At 39.7% G+C, this 21,370-nt stretch overlaps 1 protein-coding gene across 1 annotated transcript in view; it reads left to right on the top strand.

Annotated features, from left to right (window-relative positions):
* The first annotated feature begins 1,996 nt into the window (after positions 1-1,996).
* LOC124606056 (transient receptor potential cation channel subfamily V member 5) overlaps positions 1,997-21,370 on the top strand; it is a 339,427-nt gene continuing 320,053 nt past the window's right edge. Inside the window, exon 1 of the mRNA XM_047138016.1 lies at positions 1,997-2,049. The gene's annotated coding sequence lies outside the window, so the exon portion shown is untranslated. The remainder of the gene's footprint in view (positions 2,050-21,370) is intronic.

Genomic DNA, 21,370 nt, shown 5'->3' with positions numbered 1-21,370 from the left:
ACTTTGGATTGTAATTTCTAGACGTCGGATTGTGGGTCACATATTTTTCAACGAAACAATAAACGCGCAACGATACTGCAGTGATATTCTGTACCCATTCATAGGAGAACTTGTGTTAAGTGAAATACTGAACGGTTAATTTCAACATGATGGCGCAACCGTGCGTACAGCTCGCGTTTCAATGTCACTGCTTGCTGGTGTCTTTGGTGATCGCATAATCTCACAGGGACTTTGGCCTGCACGATCGCCTGACCTAACAGCACCTTACTTTATCTTCTGAGGTGCAGCGAAAGCAACTGTCTATAAAAACCGTCCAAAATCCATCGATGAATTGAAAACTGCTTCTGTTGCAGAAGACATGTTACAGCTTGTGTTTGGGAACATGATTAGACGAACTGAATTGTGTATTCAACAACAGGGGGACACTTTCAACATTTAATGTGAAAATTTGTAAGTAAAAATGAATATTCAATAAATTAATAATTTGTATTTCATTGAGTTTCATTTAGAGAGAGTAGGTTCCTTGAAATGGCAGTGGGCTGGCCACGTTGCAAGAAGAAAAGACAATAGATGGATGAAGCTAGTACTGGAGTGAAGTCCGAGAGAGCACCGGAGGCCTAGAGGAAGACCACCAGACACATGGGACAAAGACATCAAGAAGATCGCTGGTAACACCTGGCAGAGAACTGCCCAAGACCGTCCCACTTGGATAAAACTTCTAAAAGCCTACCTGAATCCACGACTCGAAGAGGCCACATCATCTAATGATTGAATTGGCTGATGATGATGATGATGATGATGATGATGATGAAGATGATGATATTCACTGCGGCATACGGCACGCGCGGCTATCAATCATACGGCACTGCGGAGGGACTTTTTGAACACCCCGTATTTTTTTCGGCTGCCTCGGACTGGATGCTTTGTGTTTATTTGATTGGCCTTGGTCTGGCATTCGTCCTTGTTCCAGCGCAAATATGGGAAGAAAGTTCCAGTCTGTCCCTAGACAGACACAAAAATTCTTTCTTCCACTTCGAGCTGGAGTACATACACCAGCCGGCCGCGGTGGTCTCGCGGTTAAGGCGCTCAGTCCGGAACCGCGCGACTGCTACGGTCGCAGGTTCGAATCCTGCCTCGGGCATGGATGTGTGTGATGTCTTTAGGTTAGTTAGGTTTAAGTAGTTCTAAGTTCTAGGGGACCGATGACCACAGAAGTTAAGTCCCATAGTGCTCAGAGCCATTTGAACCATTTACATACACCAGGCACGTTCCACGAAATGTATCGGTCAGCTATACAGAGGTGGGATAGTATGGCCCTGTATCAAAGGCAAGAAAGCATTCTGATCATACAACAAACAAAAATCGTTTCAAAAGGCATTAGACAAATAGAAGAGAATGTTTTTCCTGTAATAAGATTCTTCGTTAGCTTTACGGAAAGAATTAGCTGCAGAAGTGGTCAAAATTAATCTAGATACCACATTTGTGTTTAATCATGGTCCTTGTTTATGCGGTGCAATCTGTTTGTTATCAAGTAGATAAATTTTGTAGTTTGTAGCACACAGCGTGTTAAAACGTATTCTTTATATATGTTATTGCGCTCAGGGCACGTTTAATCGTTCCTGTTTTTGCTGCAGAAAAACAATGTTCGTAGCTGAATGGGTCCCTGACATCTGTGAAGTGAGTAAACGCATGTGTTCGTCAAAGGGTTGTAATGGCACAAGCCATGAGTTTGCTTCTTGACCGCTTCGACAGCCCAGTGGTTTTATATCGTTACTAAAACATGGCGGCAGCTGCAGGACTGGGCTTGTAGTTTATTTACTGCCCACTGTAAACAAGGCGCTGGCGTTGCTGTAGCGTTGGAGTTTGAATAGTCGACAATGTACCTTAGTATCCAACAGTAACCTTAAAGCGTTGAGTACACATCGCGTGTTTATCGTGTTCGTTCGTGCGAACTGTGTGACGCAACAGTTTCTGGAAGTGTCCACTGTTTGCAACTTCACCGCTCGAGACACATGCAGTTTCCCTGGCATCGCAGGTTGCAGAATATGAGTAAGTACAAGCAACTGTTTTATACTGTGCAGCATATTTTGGCGCCTTGGGTACCTGAAGAGCAGGGAGACTTATTTCAACTCTGGCGATACTGCGCACGGTAACTTGTTGTCATTGTATCTTGTAACTCGCCCGTCGGAAGAGTAGACTCAGCAATGTTAAGCGCAGGCGATACTCAACAGGGAAAAAAAGTTGCCTCTTCACCCAATTGTACTTCCGTCATTGGTTCGTCACTAATGTTTACAGGTAAATGGCTGCCTAAGATAAAACTTCAGTAGTGCTTTTCATATATATACACAAATAGATTGTATCTATCTAGCTGACTGAGTTATGCATATAGCTCACACACGTAACCTGGCTAGTAAACAATATGCAATTTTCCCTTCCAACAACACGCAGAACCCTGCACAGAAGCAATTGACAGTGCACTACTGGACTAAGGAATAGGGATAATCCGTGGAGCTCAAAACAGGAGAGCATACGTATAGACCATGCGTCATCGAATCATCTTCCTTGTTTGAATAAAACAACGAACTAAATTCCAGTAACATACATACACAAGATATCATTGTAACCATATTAGCAATAAAGTAAATCCCTTGCATAGAAAATGCATGTTATTTTACGTTAATTCTGTGACTGCATTATACACGTATTAGTTAGCATATTACCTAAAGACATATTTACACACAATGAAAAGTAGACATGTAAGTAACTATCACGTAGACACTAATAATCAACTGTAACTAGTATACACACAGCTGTATGAATAAACAGCTAAAACTCACACTTCTTTTGAAATCTGGGTAGGCATACAGCCTTCACCCTGCCAGACTCAAGATAGGCCAGCGGATAACTGCCTAGATATGGGTACCTGGATTTACGTATGGTTATATTCCCATAGTGACAAATATAGAAGTACATACAAAGAACTTTACGGTACTGTATTCTCTTGCACAACTGCTGGTCGCTTGGGCCCAGCGAACTCTGTGGGGAGAATGGCAGAATGTTGTGTACACACACGTAGAGTTTGCATTCTTACTGGTAGTTAACATCAGGTCGTTCTTCCAAAATAACGGCGTAGACATTTATTAGTTGCTCTAAGTTGACTTTCTGTGACGCAGCATGTGAAGGTTGCTGACTGTGGACAGGTTACTCCTGTAACCGAAATTGCAGATCTGAAGATGGTTCTAGAGGAACCGAAACCGGTCATATGAATAAAAAAATTTTTGCAATCAAGACGGATTATAAGTAACAGTGTTTAAAAAGCGACTGCGGTATCCCTGCAGACGTTACGTCTGTTTTTGCAAAATATAATAATTATAATCATTGTTCTGTTGAAATCGATAACACAGACTCCAACATAAAAGTGTTAACAATACACTCCATTCCTTCCAACTCTGCAGAAGCGGGTTCAACTGTAAGGAAGCGGGTGAGGGTGTTATGACTTTGTCATCGTCCTACCCCTTTTAAATACAAACACTTCTCTCTGACAAACTTCCGTCAACGCAGTGGTAGCTAACAAAGCGAAATCTTCTTGTAGTCAAACACATGGAGTTCTATTTTAGACACAGAATGGATGGATTATGGTAGAATGAATGATGCGCTTTTTGCCCACCCTTATCACCTTACCATCCACTTCCTACTATAGGTGAGAGCTGTTGGATCCTGATCAATTTACTGTACTATGTGACTATGTTATCAGATCGTCAGATTCTTCACTGGGTGTGTGTCCAAGCGACGATCTGAGCAGAACGGGTTCCAGAGAATCCTCTATATACAGGGCAGGTTACATTTTTGCAAGTCTGCGCTACCAGGATATTAAATTCTCAGACATCTATGGAACTGCTCTTTTTCCAGCGTGCACCTGGAAGCTGGAAAGCAGTTTGCCGAGTTTAAACCAAAGGAATTACTGTACTTAACAGCCATTCGTTTGCTAAAAGTAGTTAATCTGCATGTAAACTAAGTGCGTTCTTACATAATCTCACTTCCCAGCCACCAAAACTATCACTCTGGCACGATCTCCACCTTACAAAGGTAATACTCATTTTACTTATCTGTATGTTGGTTAATGTATCATGAGCGAGTATGTATGTGTATACTTTTGTGTGGATATCCTGTGCTATTTTTCGTTTGTTGACCGTGTGTAATTAATTTAAAATTGTCATGTATGGGATAAAATGTGATCTTTTCCTATCCTGATCACATCCTCCTATAAATGACAACTGCTGCATTTCAGCGTAGTGTTACTCTACACACCAAAACACGTACTTAGGTAGCAAAGCCCAATGTCTGATTACTTTGAATAGCTACTTACAGTGACTGTGGACATCTTGTATTCCCTCTATTTTTCCGTACATAGTGTTTAAAGTAAATTGTAAGCCTTTCTACCATTGGTGTACATTAATGTTAAGCAGTCTTATGTTACCTGCAATAACATTATCGTCTCCCTTCGCGAAGAAGTTGTGGCCCAGTGTTGGGCAGTCACACATTCCTATTTCATAATTCGCTAATATTCCTATATTCGACGCTACTGTGGCGAACAACACTATGGACTGAGAAAAACAGACATGTTTCTTTGGCTTTAATATAATACATTTACAAAGGCTTTCACACTGTCTAACCCATAATCCATTCCACAGCCAAAATCATAGCTTCTACTGCGGTAATATTATGATCTTTAGCCAAGGAAGATGTAGTAGTCTTACAGCTGTTTACAGAAACATTACCGTCTCCCCTGATAGTATTCCTCATGTACACAGATGTCATGGTTTGATCTTATGTAGTCACATTTTCTCAAGAAACTCCCAACAGTCTCACGTAATAAACACCTCCACAAGATGACGACCGTCTACACAAAGCTGAGACTATACTCCAGGCTGTTGATCCATTAGAACATGTTATTTAACGTCGACCAACCCCTCTACATCAAATAGCCATAGGCTTTTTATATTTCCTCGAAATGATTTCCAGTGTTTTCCTCCTTCTTTTTCCGCAGTATATCTGTTGCTGATGCAGTTTGCAGTATTGCAGTTCGTCTTGACACCAGGTCTCTAGAATTTCGCATCCTTCCACTGTTAATACACACACTTGTATCATTCCCCTCCTATATGCGACGCATACATTAGTCCTACAGCTTACGACACAAATTGCCATTACTCCCTCTGTACAATCCATTTTAAAATTAGCGTGCATGTAGTAGTTACCCTTAAAAGCATAATTTTTTGTGGAAGTATATCAACGTATGACTAATTTCTAAATTTGGTTCTTGTGAGTTACTTTTACATTAAAATATGTGTATGAATCAATTACATCATGATTCACCTGCAAATGGTGGTAAATTTTAACGTAATATACTTTGACTTGACGTTGTGTATAAATTAATGACATCATGGCATATTCTGCCAAATTGCGAACATTTGTCCAGTAAGGACGAAGACTACAAAATATCCATTACAAGCATATCATCGCTTCTAAATTTGGTTCTTGTGAGCTGATGTTTTCTTTTTTTTTCATTCGAGATTCTACAAAACGGCAGAAAATATTAGTCCAGTGGCATCAGATCCGGAAACCGGTAGTATTGGCTGTAAAACTGGCAAAGTGGTTGGATAGGTCGTAAAACTAGCCATAAAACTGGCAAACCGGTAGGAAACCAAATACTGAAACTGGCAAATTGACAGAATAGGTCGTAAAATTGTGTGTAAACGTGGCAAATTGTTGAGAAGTCAAATCCATAAATTGGTATATTGGTAGGATAGCTCGTAAAATTGGTAAATTGATGGGATAGACCGTAAAAATAGTAGGTACTAGACCCAACTCTTACATATGCTGAAACACACACCATGCAGTGCCGACTTAAGATGTCTTAAATACAGCTTTAAGCCTACATATTCTTATAAAAATATCGCTTCGTGATCACCTACCAGTGATGCCATCCACGAGTCCTTTCTCGCATGTTAATAACACAGAATACAGTCCAACCACTACTGGAAAAGCTAGCAGATGAGATTATTTCTATCTGCTGATAGGGAAACTTCCATAGGCAGTACATCTCCGATGCATGTAACGAATAATTATGTAGAATCTCCACAATGAAAGATGTTAGTTGAAACAAGGACAATGAAGTAGATGACATTGCAGTTTATGTCGTTCTGAGAGCCACCATGACAAAACTATTTGACCCAGTGTACAGTATGTATGAGACAGACGAAACACCCATATCCATCAAGAGGAATGTAATAATTTCAGTTCCAAAGAAATCAGGTACTGAGGGGTGTGACTATTACCGCGCCATCGAAATCATGGTTGCAAAATACTGACACGAACTATTTACAAAATAGCAGACAAACTGGATGAAGCCGACCTCGGGGAAGATCACTCCGGGTTCCGGAGAAATCTAGAAACACGGGAGGCAATACTGACCATGCTCCTAATCTTAAAATCTAGGTTAAATAAAAACAAACCTACGTTTATTACTTTGTAGATTTAGGGAAAGCTTTGGATAGTGTTGACTGGAACACACTCTTTGAAATTCTAAAGGTAGCAGGGAACGAAACGTTACTTACAAGTTGTACAGAAACTAGACGGCAGTTGTAAGAGTTGAAGAACATGAAAAGCAGGCAGTAGTTGACAAGGGAGTGAGACATGGTTGTAGCCTGTCGACGAGTTTATTCAGTCTGTACATTAAACAAGGAATGAAGGAATCAAAGAAAAATTTGGAGAAGGAATTAAAGTTCAGGGAGAAGAATGAAAAACTTTGAGGTTTCTCGATGACATCGTAATTTTGACGGAAACAGCAAAGGACTCGCAACAACGCTTGAACGTAATGGACAGTGTCTTTGCATAGGATCTGCAAGCCTATGGGATTTTTCGCTGACGACGCTGTTGTTTATTAGAAAGTATCGTCGTTAGATGACCATAAGAAAATTAAGAAAGAGTTGGACAGAATTTTCACTGCATATGATGAGTGGCAGCTGTCTTCTAATGCAGATAAATCTAACAAGGGGAGGCCGCCAATTGTGAAATTCAGATTCGATTCATACTGCGCATAATAAAAGCTCATAGCCAGAGGTGTAATGTGGCACAGCACCAAGATGCACTTCTCAGCCGTTGTCCAGGAAATCGACAGTTAAAAGAAACCGTTGCGGTGAAATACTCTCTACGATTAATAATCCTCTACAGCGTCGTGGCGCAGCGGTAAGCGCTCGGGTTCGGAATGCGAAGGTTGCCGGATCGAATCTCGCGCTATGCCACCCTTTTTTTTTAGTATTTGTTTTTTATAATTCATATATATATATATATATATATATATATATATATATATATATATATATATATATATATATATATATATATATTCCCGGCATACAGCGTCGTGGCGCAGCGGTAAGCGCTCGGGTTCGGAATCCGAAGGTTGCCGGATCGAATCTCGCGCTATGCCACCCTTTTTTTTTTTTTTGGATTTGTTTTTTATAATTCAAATATGCATATATATATATATATATATATATATATATATATATATATATATATATAAATTCCCGGCAATCAGTTGCAACAATTATGTATATAATAAGTTGTTGAAAGTCGTTTGTCGTGGAAAAACTGGCGACTTCGAACATCATTATGTTTTCCGCAAACAAAGTTGTATTTCACAAATGTTATTAATTGTCTTCATAATGTTAACCACGTATAGTTAACGGAAGACGTAGAAACGATATTCCGAAACGAATACGTATAGCGTAAGTCAAACGTTCTAATTAGAATAGAGACCCCACGAACACAAATTTGCTGTTGCAGGTATGAAATATAGACTCCGTTACTCGCTCGTTACACTTGAATGACAGATGTTGAATGGGCCGAAACGAGCCGCCGCATAACAGCGTAGTTGCCTGCTAACTTCGAAAGAAGGTAGATGCGGTCCCTAGCGCAACTTATAACATTGTCGAAAATCAGTGCGGACGGGAGAGCTTTGGTACACCCTGTTAAAAAAAACGGAAAAATGGAGGCGGTACAATTGGAGAGCGATCCGCCTTCACCAACATGCATAACCAATTCATTAACACTTTATACATATATATTTGAATTACAAAAAACTAATAATAAAAAAAATTGCAGGGCGCGAGATTCGATCCGGCGACCTTCGGATTACGAACCCGAGCGCTTACCGCTGCGCCACGACGCTGTAAAGAGTTATTAATCGTAGAGAGTATTTCACCGCAACGGTTTCTTTTAACTGTCTATTTTCTGGACAACGGCTGAGAAGTGCATCTTGGTGCTTTGCCACATTACACCTCTGGCCATGAGCTTTTATTATGCGCAGTATGAATCGAATCTGAATTTCACAATTGGCGGCCTCCCCTTGTAAGATAATTTCTACAGCAAAGCCAAAGAACCTAGTGGTATGAGATTACAAGATTAATGGTGAACATGTGCGGCACACCACATCGTGTATGTTCTTGAGGCTCACTCAGATGAAAGTTTCTTTAAAAATTATTGATTTTACTGGTTATTTTTATTTATTGATTTTATATCGGCAATTGCCTTGCCTGAATTGTCTGAAAGGTTGTTTGAGAAGTTGCGTCAAATGCAAACAATGAATCTAAACAGATGTTAATCTGACAGCGTGATTTCCAGGAAAGTGTACTGAGTCGCCTAATAAAGAAAACCATATCCTACCTAAGTTCCCTTTAAAAATCGTAACGCCATGTTTCATACTACTTTACTTTCCTGTCATGACTGTTTTATACGCGTATGAAAGGAAATCCTTTCAAATCTGAGAAGTAATTTTTTAAATGTATGATGAAATAAATGAAATTATTCAGATAGTGAAGGGCGTTGAAAATTTAATAGTCATGGATGACTGGAATTCTTTAGTAGGAAAAGGGAGAGAAGGAAACGTAGTAGGTGAATATGGATTGGGGGTAAGAAACGAAAGAGGAAGCCGCACAGAGCACAACGTAATCATAGCTAACACTTGGTTTAAGAATCATAAAAGAAGATTGTATAAATGGAAGAAGACTGGAGATACTGACAGGTTTCAGATAGATTATATAATGGTAAGACAGAGATTTAGGAACCAGGTTTTAAATTGTAAGACATTTCCAGGGGCAGATGTGGACTCTGACCACAATCTGTTGGTTATGAACTGTAGATTAAAATTGAAGAAACTGCAAAAAGGTGGGAATTTAAGGGGATGGGACCTGGATAAAGTGAAAGAACCAGAGGTCGTACAGAGTTTCAGGGAGAGCATAAGGGAACAATTGACAAGAATGGGGGAAAGAAATACAGTAGAAGAAGAATGGGTAGCTTTGAGAGATGAAGTGGTGAAGGCAGCAGAGGATCAAGTAGGTAAAAAGACGAGGGCTAGTAGAAATCCTTGGGTAACAGAAGAAATATTGAATTTAATTGATGAAAGTAGAAAATAAAAAAATGCAGTAAATGAAGCAGGCAAAAAGGAATACAAACGTCTCAAAAATGAGATCGACAGGAAGTGCAAAATGGCTAAGCAGGGATGGCTAGAGGACAAATGTAACGATGTAGAGGCGTATATCACTAGGGGTAAGATGGATACTGCCTACAGGAAAATTAAAGAGACTTTTGGAGAAAAGAGAACCACTTGCATGAATATCAAGAGTTCAGATGGAAACCCAGTCCTAAGTAAAGAAGGGAAAGCAGAAAGGCGGAAGGAGTATAGTCTATACAAGGGCGATGTTCTTGAGGACAATATTATGGAAGTGGAAGAGGATGTAGAAAAAGATGAAATGGGAGATATGATACTGCGTGAAGAGTTTGACAGAGCACTGAAAGACCTAAGTCGAAACAAGGCCCTGGGAGTAGACAACATTCCATTAGAACCACTGATACCCTTGGGAGAGTCAGCCCTGACAAAACTCTACCATCTGGTGAGCAAGATGTATGAGACAGGCGAAATACCCTCAGACTTTAAGAAGAATATAATAATTCCAATACCAAAGAAAGCAGGTGTTGACAGATGTCAAAATGACCGAACTATTAGTTTAAGAAACCACGGCTGCAAAATACTAACACGAATTCTTTACAGACGAATGGAAAAACTGGTAGAAGCCGACCTCGATCAGTTTGCATTCCGTAATAATGTTGGAACACGTGAGGCAATACTGACCCTGCGACTTATCTTAGAAAATAGATTAAGGAAAGCAAACCTACGTTTCTAGCGTTTGTAGACTTAGAGAAAGCTTTTGACAATGTTGACTGGAATACTCTCTTTCAAATTCTGAAGGTGGCAGGGGTAAAATACAGGGCGCGAAAGGCTACTTACAATTTGTACAGAAACCAGATGGCAATTATAAGAGTCAAGGGACATGAAAGAGAAGCAGTGGTTGGGAAGGGAGTGAGACAGTGTTGTAGCCTCTCCCCGGTGTTATTCAATCTGCATATTGAGCAAGAAGTAAAGGAAACAAAAGAAAAATTCGGAGTAGGTATTAAAATCCATGGAGAAGAAATAAAAACTTTAAGGTTCGCCGATGACATTGTAATTCTGTCAGAGACAGCAAAGGACTTGGAAGAGCAGTTGAACGGAATGGATAGTGTCTTGAAAGGAGGATATGAGATGAACATCAACAAGAGCAAAACGAGAATAATGGAATGTAGTCGAATTAATTCGGGTGATGCTGAGGGAATTAGTAGTAAAGGAGGTCTGCTATTTGGGGAGCAAAATAACTGATGATGGTCTAAGTAGAGAGGATATAAAATGTAGACTGGTAATGGCAAGGAAAGCATTTCTGAAGAAGAGAAATTTGTTAACATCGAGTATAGGATTAAGAGTCAGGAAGTCATTTCTGAAAGTATTTGTATGGAGTGTAGCCATGTATGGATGTGAAACATGGACGATAAATAGTTTGGACAAGAAGAGAATAGAAGCTTTCGAAATGTGGTGCTACAGAAGAATGCTGAAGATTAGATGCGTAGATCACATAACTAATGAGAAAGTATTGAATAGGAGTTGGGAGAAGAGAAGTTTGTGGCACAACTTGACTAGAAGAAGGGATCGGTTGGTAGGACATGTTCTGAGGCCCAAAGGGATCACCAATTTAATACTGGAGGGCAGCGTGGAGGGTAAAAATCGTAGAGGGAGACCAAGTGATGAATACACTAAGCAGGTTCAGAAGGACGTAGGTTGCAGTAGGTACTGGGAGATGAAGAAGCTTGCTCAGGATAGAGTATCATGGAGAGCTGCGTCAAACCAGTCTTAGGACTGAAGACCACAACAACGTCTCTTTTCGCTTACTTGCGCTGCTGCTATTGAAAACTACTAAAAAGGCGCGTCTCATTTACTGAGCGGCAAACTAACGACAGTTGAATTCCGTGTGCAATGAGTCCATATAATGTGTTTGCATTTTCAATTGGAAATGTGAAACTTTATATAGCGATGACAAAGACTGGGAAGTGGATGATGTAGCAAATTACGTTAATGCTCATTCCTTTTAAAGGTGTATTGGCAAATTCAGAAAAGTCACTTTACATAAGTATTCTTCCTTATAATCCACAACTGCAATGAAATGACAAACTCTGAAAATACTTTATAGCTGTCTGATCAACGGTATCCGTTCGAAGAATTATTACAAAATTTATATGTTCATTGTAGACTACAAAAGGTTCAGTTAATCTTTCCTGAATCGTCGCTAATGTTATCTTACTAACAACAGGGGAAAGTTCTGTGTTGGATACTAAATTGTTATAATGCTGTGCAGGCAGCAGCTCGCGCGCAATTAAAGCAAAGAAAATTAATTATCACGTTATTACGAAGTCTTCATAAAATCAAATGACTACAAACTTAAAAACAGGAAGGGCACAATAAGAAAAAAGTCTAAAAAGCGTAATTATTTGTGGGCTAACATGCACTAATTTTTCTTGTTACAGATTACCTGATATTATATGTTAAAATTTCTCTGTTATTTCCCTCCTGTAAGAAAAAGATTTAAGTTACCTTCGGCCGCATTATCTCATGTTATTTATCTTGCCTTACCATTTTGTCTTACGTTCTTGTTCCCATGCTATAATTACCAAGGAGAGAAAGAGTGTAAGAACAAATAGATAAAATCAGAAGAAAAGTTATCACCTCAGGCAAACCAGACTACTCAATCTGTGAGAGTCTACTAGAAACCTTTCTTGCACAGAAATAAATTACCTATTACTGGTATACAAGACCAAAGTATATTATCCCTCAATTCATTTACAGAAAGTTACACATCGACTAAGCAAACAACATGGCTGAGAAAAGAACGTCATTTTATAACTGTGGAAACTCCCCTATGCCTATAAAGAGTATTGCTTCATTGTGTTGCAAATTATTTACTACAAATCAATCACCATAACGTCCCTATAGTCCCTAACTCAACTACATACCTCTTATCATCAACAACAGGAACATATCATAACTTCATATTCGTATACAACTTTCGTGGCAAAATCTTCAATCATGGAATCCTCATAATCATTATCAGTGTCTCTAATCACAACATATATATTTCAGCATCATCATCTCTGCTTAGTAAAGAAATTCCTTAAGACTGTCAGCCCGTAGTGTCGACGCCGTCCTTCATCGAATGGAAAATTAGCCCCTTCAGTCATTCATCTGCAGTTCTAAAGCAGACACTGTACATCCACACAGACTCATGTGACAGAGAAAGCTGTGATTCTTCCCGACTCTGTCAAATATTAGATTTTGTCTCTTCTTGTAAGGAAATCACCGAGCGAGGTTAGCACACTGGACTCGCATTTGGGAGGACGATGGTTCAAACCCGTCTCCGGCCATCCTGATTTAGGTTTTCTGTGATTTCCCTAAATCGTTTCAGGCAAATGCCGGGATGGTTCCTTTGAAAGGGCACGGCCGATTTCCTTCCCTAACCCGAGCTTGTGCTCCGTTTCTAATCCCCTCGTCGTCGACGGGACGTTAAACACTAATCTAATGTACATTGTTAGCAAAAATACGATCATTTTCTGCAACAGTAAAAGTACATACATATGAATAGTTGAAGTGAAAAAGAGTACGAAGTCTAACGTTCTGTCATACTCCACCGAAACTATGCCTAAGCCTAACACATAAATATCATTAAATTTTGTTCACAAAAATGCAAGTAAAGATATTTTCTTACAAATCATGTCTGAGAACACACAATTCCTCCATAGTAACAAAATTGAATGGCATGTGTTAATGTGGCAAAACACGTATAAAACCTTCTGCCAACCTCAATAAATTTTCCTCGTCTGACACGCCTCTAAAAATCTTGTGTCAATCGATAAAAGCCTTAACGTTGGACATGTGGAGCGGGGCTCTGGTTTTCTTGGTTCGCGCCGTTTCTGTGTGAACAGCATTGGAATTGGCGATCTGTCAAATGTGAGAAGGTCCATCGCGCAAGAGAAAGAAATTCTGACACCATTACCTTTGTAATATACACGATGCAAGCGAAGTAGAGCATTTTGACCTATGTGAATTCCTTTATTGCTTATTTTTTATCTTTGAGTGCGTTTCCTCTTCTCTGCTGCTTGTTTTGTATTTTTCATGCAAATCTCAATGGTTTCATGATGTCATAAACATCGTTCTAATGCGGTCCGATGGCAGTTTGTTTTTGAGTTCAGCTACTTATGCAATAAGGGTCATTGCAAATTTTGGTGATAAACATCTTAGTAAATTAGCTTACTACGCATATTTTCACTCATTACTTTCATATGGCATCATATTTTGGGGTAATTCGTCACTGAGGGATAAAGTATTTATTGCACAAAAGCGTGTAATCAGAATAATATCATCCTGCAGACATTTATTTAAGGATCTAGGGATGTTCACAGTAGCTCCTCAGTATATATACTCTCTTATGAAATTTGTTATTAACAACCAAACCCAATTCAAAAGTAATAGCAGTGTGCATAACTACAATACTAGGAGAAAGGATGATCTTCACTATTCAAGATTAAATCTAATTTTGGCACAGTAAGGGGTGAATTATACTGCCACTAAAGTCTTTGGTCACTTACCAAATAGTACCAAAAGTCTGACAGATAACCAACAAGTATTTAAGAAGAAATTAAAAGAATTTCTGAATGACAACTCCTTCTACTCCATAGAGGAATTTTTAGATATAAATTAAGAAAAAAAGAAAAAAAAAAACAAACAAAAAAGTTATAAAAAATAAAAAAACACGAAAAGATAAAAAAGTTGTTATATTAACTTAAGTATGTTGTTAAATTAACTTAATTATGTCATGTACTGGAAAATTTGACTCGTTCCACATCATTACGAAATATCGTATTTATGATCCGTGGAACTAGTATTAATCTAATCTAATCTAAGCAACACTAAATGAGGAAAAAGTAGTGTGGAGTCGATTGATAGTAAATTTATGATTTCCTGAAAAGTTTGTAAATATTTGTCCCATTCAGTATACTTCCTGTGACTGTACAATCTACATAATTTATTTAATTCCTTCATTAGACGTTGATTGTGCATGGTACTGGAAAATAAAGATAGGTTAAATTTTTCTACTTTTCCAAATGCAAATCCAAAAACTAGATCGAAATTATGTTCATTGTGAGAAATTACTTAGTTCACATGACCTATTTCTCGTAAGAAATGCTTAACAAAGGCTGCAGATACCGTTTTGACTGTTGCTTTCCGTAAAGGTATGAAGGAAACAAATTTAGCAGTTAGCTCATCTGTTTTGTCGTTGGGACTGCACCGCAGAGACCAACTGCGGCTAGATAACGTAATCTGACTGGAATAACAAAAAAGTGATCGAAGTGTGAGATCGTGGATGAAAAACTGCATTTAGCAACACACCGAATATGTTTTCCCGTGTTGAAGAAATAAGAAGTCTGGTTTAGCATGCGGAAACATTTTCTTGCACCATAATGAACATAACTGAGATTAATATACCACACATGTTTGTTTATTAGGCCTTCTGGAATGCATACGAGCCAAGTAGATCTGTCTGGGTTCTATCGTTTGAAAAGAATTTTGTTTCTCACAAAGGGGTAGTTTCTCGCAGTCGAATTGTTCTTGTTGTAGCATAGTAGTTTGACGTCTTTCCATAACGGATCTTTGTCTCGCTCTTTCGCATTGTTGCTCAGAGCGAATGAGACGAAATTTTCAAAAGTTACCTTTTATATGTATAAAAGACTAAAGTTGCTTTTGCAGAATTCCTCTGCTGTATCATATTTTGTTCCACCAATCAGCTATGAAGAGCGTCAGCAATTATGTTCTGTGTGCCAGGAACGTGTGTTACAGAAAACCGAATTCTCCCGGGTTCAGCGCTCAGCGAGCCAAACGTCTGTGGGAGAGTTTTGCGGTTATTAAAAATTGCAGTGCACGGTGGTCAGTATAGACTGTTTTCCAGTTTTTAGAGTGTTTCCAAATAAAAAGTATCGAAATTTTGTAAAGCCCAAACGACTGCTAGCGCATTAAATTCGGTGGCTGAATAATTACACAGGTAGAAGAAGCAATACTCTTTTGTACTATAACGTTGTTCTCTTCAAGTCCAGTCTTAGAAGAATATGTGACAGTGTAAACATCACAAGAACCGTCAGGATGGAAAAGTAATAGCGCGTTAATTAATGTATGTTTTAAAGTACGAAAATCTGCTTGGGCTTGTTTATCCCAGTACCGTTCTTAGCCATTAATTGGCATAACCGTGGAGTAATAAGAGCTTTGCAATCAGTGAAGCGACAAAAAACGTTATGAGACCAAGAAAGCTTCTAACTTCACTTTTTGTGGTAGAAGTTTGAATATCACGAATTACCTGTAATTCCTCTGGATCTGGTAGAATGCCTCTGCCCGAAATAATACATCCTGAAAATAAATGTGAGATTTTTCCAAAATCAGACTTGCCAAGATTGACAGTAATGTCATGATTTGCATAAGTTTCTAACAATAATTTCAGAGTAGAATTGTGGTCATACCAAATTTTCTCTGCAACGAGAATATCATTGACGTAAGATGTGAGTCTGTCTTTCAAATATCTAATGAATGCAGCTGAAGAAGTATTTAAACCAAAAAGTAGTTTGCGAAATTGGCAGCAATTTTCAAAAAGTATTTACGAGAGTTTGCGTGCAACTTAACCTGCAAAAAACTCGATTTTAGATCAAGGGGGGATAATGCGGTGATACTTTGTAGTAATACGTTCAATGTTTGATGTCTGTCAGTATCTGTAACATTAATTGCATTTATTTATCGGGAATCTAACACTAGTCTGACCTAACTGTTAAACTCTTTTTTTTTAGTGCACTGGAGGAATATTTTATGGTGGGACTGTAAAGTCTCTGTTGTGTACATAGTTCCGCATAGTCAGCGCGTACACAACTTTCCCACTAGAGCGCGCCCCGCTAAGCACAACAGCGCAGGCGCAGCGCTCGTCCGTCTCCGCACTACGAGATGGCGCTGCCATAAAGACGGACCAAATTCTGCTTCCGCCGATCCGCGTGTTAATATGTAACGCAGCCAATGAGATTGCTGCTAACGTAGAACCTTTTGTCCTCGCGGATCACACTCGCGCAGTGATACCTGAACGCGCGAGGTATTATAACGAGTGTACAGACCTCCGATTAGTCAGTCTGCATTAGTCTGCATTAGTCCGCATTTATCTGCACCTGTCTGTACCAGTCTACATTAGTCTGTACCAGTCTATAGTCAAGTTTCAATCTGCACCTAATAAGATTATCATATTCCTGTACATAGCCATGAAGAGAAATGTATAGACACTTTGTCAAGTACCAGAGATATGTGCGAATAAGATTAACGTACCAAGACCAAACGTACTTCAGATTGTCAATTGTAAACAGCATCCAGAATCAAGTTAAGTAATTTCTATGCTTTTTATTATTTTAATAAATGTGTGTGAAAATTAATCAAGTTCTGTTTAAAGTTGGTCACCGTCAATCTGCTACTCTAAGCGTGCAAGTGGCATTTCTATCGTCTGACCTACGGCAGGAGATAAACACGCCACGTTAAGACCACGAGACATATTGCTGACACTCGCCTACTTCGTTAGAGCGACAAGCCAAATAATCTGACGGTGTGGGTACCGAAGGTCTTAACAGTACGCTCACCACAGTCTCTATGTTGTTTTACCTGAAATTCATACACAAATCGACGAATTGTACCTGGAATGTTATCAAAAATTTGAGAGTGAGACGGTAATATGCGATGTAATTGTTGCTTTTCAATCTCTGTCGTAGCTTCAACTTTATCTACTTTGTTCTGAATTATCTGAACAAGATCTGTGTTCGATTCGTCTTCTTCGCTGATGTGGAACATTTCTACGTTAGTGTAAAGAGATGAACACCAATTTATATTTATGTGTGAAGTCAGAAACTGAGGTCTGTTAAGATCTTGTTCTTCTTTCGTCGTGCATCGATCGAACTATAACGTAACCGCAGTGTCGTTATTTCGTACAGAAATGTAAGAAGTATTGAAATCAAGAATAGCTTTGTGTCTACTCAAGAAATTCATGCCAAGAGGAACTTCGTTGTAAGTAGCGAAACGATTAAGAAACTTGCAAAAAATGTGTACCCCAGTGCAGTGAATTCTAAATATACACTACTGGCCATTAAAATTGCTATACCATGAAGATGATGTGCGAGAGACGCGAAATTTAACCAACGGGAAGAAGATGCTGTGATGTGCAAATGATTAGCTTTTCAGAATATTCATACAAGGTTGGCGCTGGTGGCGACACCTATAACGTGCTGACATGAGGAAAGTTTCCAACCGATTTCTCATACACAAACAGCAGTTGACCGGCGTTGCCTGGTGAAACGTTGTTGTGATGCCTCGTGTAAGGAGGAGAAATGCGTACCAACACGTTTCCGACTTTGATAAAGGTCGGATTGTAGCCCATCGCGATTGCGGTTTATCGTATCGCGACACTGCTGCTCGCGTTGGTCGAGATCCAATGACTGTTAGCAGAATATGGAATCGGTGGGTTGAGGAGGGTAATACGGAACGCCGTGGTGGATCCCAACGGCCTCGTATCACTAGCAGTCGACATGACAGGCATCTTATGCGCATGGATGTAACATATCGTGCAGCCACGTCTCGATCCCTGAGTCAACAGATGGGGACGTTTGCAAGACAACAACCATCTGCACGAACAGTTCGACGACGTTTGCAGCAGCATGCACTATCAGCTCGGAGACCATGGCTGCGATTACCCTTGACGCTGCATCACGGACAGGAGCGCCTGCGATGGTGTACTCAACGACGAACCTGCGTGCACGAATGGCAAAACGTCATTTCTTCGGATGAATCTAGGTTCTGTTTACAGTATCATGATGGTCGCATCCGTGTTTGGCGACATCGCGGTGAACGCACATTGGAAGCGTGTATTCGTCATCGCCATACTGGCGTATCAGCCTGCGTGATGATATGGGATGCTATTGGTGAACGTCTCGGTCACCTCTTGTGCGCATTGACGGCACTTTGAACAGGGGACGTTACATTTCAGATGTGTTATGACCCGTGGGTCTACCCTTCATTCGATCCCTTCGAAACCCTACATTTCAGCAGGATAATGCACGACCACATGTTGCAGGTCCTGTACCGGCCTTTCTGGATACAGGAAATGTTCGACTGCTGCCCTGACCAGCAACTTCTCCAGATCTCTCACCAATTGGAAACGTCTGGTCAATGGTGGCAGAGCAAGTGGCTCGCCACAATACGCCAGTCACTACTCTTGATGAACTGTGGTATCGTGTTGAAGCTGCATGGGCAGCTGTACCTGTACACGCCATCCAAACTCTGACTCAATGCACAGGCGTATCAAGGCCGTTATTACGGCCAGAGGTGGTTGTTCTGGGTACTGATATCTCAGGATCTATGCACCCAAATTGCGTGAAAATGTAATCACATGTCAGTTCTAGTATAATATATTTGTCCAATGAATACCCGTTTATCATCTGCTTTTCTTCTTGGTGTAGCAATTTTAATGGCCAGTAGTGTATTTGTATACTAACATCTGCTCCCAGGGGCGTAACTATCGCCGTATCAGCCGTATCAATGATACGATGCCCCACCGCGCTACAGCGTCCCCGAGATACGTTACCAAAAATTCGTAAAATATTCTTCACAATCTCACTCAAGGTGAGCGCTTAAGTCTTAGGCCGTACCATGAACGCTTAATTAACCAGACGTCCAAATGTTGGCAGCACTCAATGACCCAGATTATCCGCGGCGCTCGTCAGCAGATTTCTCCTTTCCATTTGAATGGGAGTACTCTGTACGCCTTTATTTCAATCTCTGAACGCGGTTCATGACGTTCAAACGTTGTAAATCTAATGGCTATTTGTTCGTTAGTAAGTTTAACTGTGAAAGATGAGTGAAAGAAAGATAACCCCAGTGCAGTTAAGAAAAAGAAATAAACAGGAGGAGGATTTTGTATCCCGCCTGGAAGGCGGCGCGTGGATCTGCTCCTGAAAACTGAAAGGTTGGCCGAATGCAGGAAGCGAGTAGGAGCAGGAAAAGGTGAAAATGTCTCGGTACTGCCGTGTAAATTATAGATGTTTACTATAGGCAAAAACAAGTTAATAAATGGTTACATAACTTTGCAATGATGAGCAAAGCCTTAGAGCCGTCGTAAGTAGTGCATAGTCTCAACAGCAAGCCAACACCCTTTGAGGTTGAAGCGATGTTTCCAGGCCGTCTGCTCTTGATGAAACTGGAGCGGCGCTCGTAGAGACGGACAGCGCCGGCTAGAGGGCTCTATCGTCGGTGTCGGTGTCGGTGTCGTAGTGCCAACCCAAAGAATCTGCACCTACGGCGTGGCATCGTAGCTACCGATACCACAGACCAAGTTATAAAGAAATTGTTCAAAATTTCTTCCTTTTTCCGGCAATCAAATTCTGTGAGCGATTTACTTTGCAATGGTAAGTACTGAAAACTTATCTATCTCCACGGAAAGAAATATTCTTGTTTGTAATTTAGGTCACGTTATGTAGCGTTCGACGCTGTGTAACGTAGGATTCATAGGTATCATTACACGTCGTCGCGGAAATGTACAACATACATAATTTTATTTGAATTATGGTAACAAACCATAAGGTTAGATTAAGAGTGCGCATGCGATGCATGTCGCTCGAGAGCAGCGGCGTGTGAAAAGTTGCATCTACGTCTATCGTCTAGTCGAACAAGCTGCACTAAGTAAATACATGCGAGCAGCGCATCCATTAGATTTGTACACACGCAGTACGCACCTTTAGAAGAAAATACATTCCATAATTTTATATACACAAGTTTTCCCACATTACGTCTATGTACATGGATGACTAATTGTAGGCGCTTCGTGCAGTGTGCATTAATTAAATAAATTTGTTATCGTACACAATTAACAAGACGGTGATACATTAAATTTGTTTACAATGGTGACCTTACATCGGGAAGGGATCTCTTTCAGCCTACACATCTAGTGTGGAAGTGGCGATGAAAAATAAAATCAGTCAATGTAGGTTTTATTAAGTACACATTTAATAAAACAAAAATTTTAATCAAAATAGTACGGCATTACTGTTTAACCTGGTTAACGCGAAAAAGAACTTGGTCCAGGTGGGAAGAAATTAGTTCTAATAGTAAATTTTATGGGTTAACACGAATTTCGGTTAGGGCGAATTACGAATTCTTTTTCAGTCACATGCGTAATTAAATTTTATTTTAACACAAACTTCCAATGTTACAGTAATTTTTTTTCCGAAATGAATGCAAGAAACGTAACTACAGATCTAACTAACTATGGTTGACTCGTTTCTAAGTATTGTGGGTCGGGAGCCACGATTATCAAAGTATGTTTTACAGATATTTACGCTTTGTCACACATAACGAAAACAAAATAAGAGCTGATACCTCCAATAGCAAAAAAAAAAAAAAAAATAGTTCCTTGGGAGAACTGGCCCGATGGAAAATTCGTTACAAGGACGAAATCAAATTTTTCGAGTAAGATCGATAAATTTATGAATGTAGGTTAGATGAAAACGTATGTAACAGCGATATAAATTCCAGGATGGTATGTTCGATGTGTTGATTTTGCTGGTTACATATTCCCCAAAACCATTAATTTCGTCTTACAGCAGCTACAAATATTTGTTTCTAATCTTGAAGCGCCTTGGAAGAAATCATAGGTCAATATGCTTACATAGTATTTCTTACAACATTCACTTGCCACGAATGCAGAGTATGAAAAAACAGCTCACCAGAGAAAAGAACAGGAATACTACAGTATGCGTACATAAGTAACAGTTTGCAAAAGTGTAACGTGAATGAACAGAAATATCTCTCGATATACACCAAACTCACCGAGGA

Source organism: Schistocerca americana, chromosome 3 (assembly GCF_021461395.2).
Source record: "Schistocerca americana isolate TAMUIC-IGC-003095 chromosome 3, iqSchAmer2.1, whole genome shotgun sequence".
NCBI lineage: Eukaryota > Metazoa > Arthropoda > Insecta > Orthoptera > Acrididae > Schistocerca > Schistocerca americana.
The sequence above is the reverse complement of the archived record's forward strand: the minus strand, read 5'-3'. Positions and strand labels throughout refer to the sequence as shown.